Genomic DNA, 2482 nt, shown 5'->3' with positions numbered 1-2482 from the left:
CCTATTAGTCGGGAAATAGTCAACATTAATATCAGTCGGGAAATAGTCAACATTAATATCAGCTGGGAAATAGTCAACATCACTATCAGCCGGGAAATAGTCAACATTCTTATCAGCTGGAAAATAGTCAACATTAATATCAGCTGGAAAATAGTCAACAGTACTATCATCACTACTTGAAGGAATGTTTGCAGCCATGTTTTGTTTACTAATGAAACAGTCCTACTCCTGCAGGTGAATAACTCATACATTATTTCTCAATTGCACCTGTATTGACCAATCATGATTAAGAGGAGGACCTAATTTACTAATGACATCACGACTTTTGGCAAAACGTTAGAAAAGAGAGCAAAATTATACGGTGTTTCTGCTTTTAGCTATAAATGTTGAAGCTATAGTACACATGCAAGGTATGTAGCCGTATAGAAGAGCTCTCTTCTCGTACATACACAAGTATGAAGGAGACAACAAAGGAAATTAACACCTGAAGGAACAGCAAACGAGATTAACAATACAAATATAAGAACATATTGAATAACAGAAACAAAATCTATGAAACCTCTATGACTGAATGACAATGACTAACTACAGTATACACCGAATTTTATGTTTCTGCTTTTTGATCACTGCCCACTCTCCCTTTTTAATTACATCATTAAGATGTTTTTTTTACAATCACATAAGTAGGAGGTGTGTATATAATATCTTAAAACTTACAAGCCAGGAAATGTCTCTATATGTACGGACACGTTAATCATAAAAAGAAAAGATTGAAAGAACATTTTTGATTAACTTTTACATATTCCTTATAAGAAACTTTTGAAGGATCAATCCCTTGCTTCTAGAAGTTTGAGAAGCTGTTAGAGTAACTTATATAAACAACCACATAGAATGTATTCAATACTTTCGGCTGTTTCTAACTGGGATTCAAAATATGATTATCTGAATGGTGTTTTTAACCAATATTTTTTACAAGGTTATCTTTTATCTTGCAAGAAGTTGGTGACCATAAACACCGACGAATGAGTTACCTTCTGAGAACAGCACAGAAGGCACATCAACTTCAAAAAAAAACAACAACATTGGTTACCTTTAACAATGGCAAAGTTGAGTCGAGCGTTTCTTCCTTTGTCTCTATCTACAGCAAACACTTGTATTACGGGTGTGCCTATACCAGCTGTTTCATAAACGTGTCCTTCAAACCGTGTGGACAGAAACTCGGGTGCGTGGTCATTGTGATCTTCCACGTTAATCTTTACCCGAGCAAAGTCGCGCCTAGCAGGAGTTCCTTGATCTTTTACCACAACGGTCAGAATGTGCTGATGACCGAGTTCACGGTCAAGTGGCGTGGCAATAGACAATATGCCTTTCTCTGAATCCACGTGGAAGTGTTCTAAACTTGATGTACTGGCACTGTAAACAAAGTCATTGTTCTTGGTACAGTTTCATAACATCAGCTGAAAAATTTTATCATTAATATTATCACATATTAACACTTTGTTTATGTTCAATTTCTTTTCAGCTTAACTGACCAACGTACAAAAATCACATTATCTTCATTATGATTACAGCATAAAAGACGACGTATAACATAACTTGAGGTTTAAAGAAATATCAAAGTTATAATGTAGTACATTTCTTGCCAGGACAACGTGAACAAAATTATGAACCGTAAATGTTGAAATCGACTTTCAAAATCCTCACTTAATTGATAAAAACACAAATTAGATGTCTTGTCGACACTACTAAAAGTTATTATTTTTTATATTTCTGTTAATATGAAAATGGGAAAAATAAACGTTTGTTACCTGAAACAGTCACTGCAAAAACAGGAAATATATGGCAAGTAATTCTACAATTTTTTACCAACTTACTTACATCTACCAAAATGAGATTACCTATTATAAACAGAGTACGAAAGTTGTTCTTCTTTGTCTTGATCATCTGCAGATACGTGTAAGATATCCACTCCTTGTTCAACATTTTCGTTCACAGTCACAGTATACTTGGACTGTCTGAAAACTGGTCTGTGATAATTGACATATTTCACATCGACTTTACACTGTGAAAAGATTGTAAAGGATTCTGTGTTACTTATACTATGAATACAAACGCGTATCTAGGCTTACCACAAAACAAAAATCACCGTGGCAGTCAAGGTATTCATAAACATTTTTCACAACCAAAATGTATGCTAATAAAGTCTTGCAGTGAGCAGTTAACAATAAATAAACAATCAAAGTCATTCTGAATGATTCTTGGATGAGAAAAAAACAACAATGAAAAGTGTTTTGAACAGCACCTTAAGTGACTCGGATCAGACATAGCTTTGAACAGCACTTTAAGTGACTCGGATCACACGTAGCTTTGAACAGTACTTTAAGTGACTTGGATCATACGTAGCTTTGAACAGCACCTTAAGTAACTCGGATCAGACATAGCTTTGAACAGCACTTTAAGTGACTTGGATCTAGACATAGCT

The 2482-nt window shown here is 34.7% G+C and overlaps 1 pseudogene; it reads right to left on the bottom strand.

The window, feature by feature from the left end:
* Positions 1-2482, bottom strand: part of LOC106468338 — a 97065-nt pseudogene that overhangs the window by 46028 nt on the left and 48555 nt on the right.

The sequence above is a fragment of the Limulus polyphemus genome, unplaced genomic scaffold (genome assembly GCF_000517525.1).
Source record: "Limulus polyphemus unplaced genomic scaffold, Limulus_polyphemus-2.1.2 Scaffold2970, whole genome shotgun sequence".
Lineage (NCBI taxonomy): Eukaryota > Metazoa > Arthropoda > Merostomata > Xiphosura > Limulidae > Limulus > Limulus polyphemus.
This window is presented reverse-complemented; position numbering and strand designations above follow the sequence as displayed.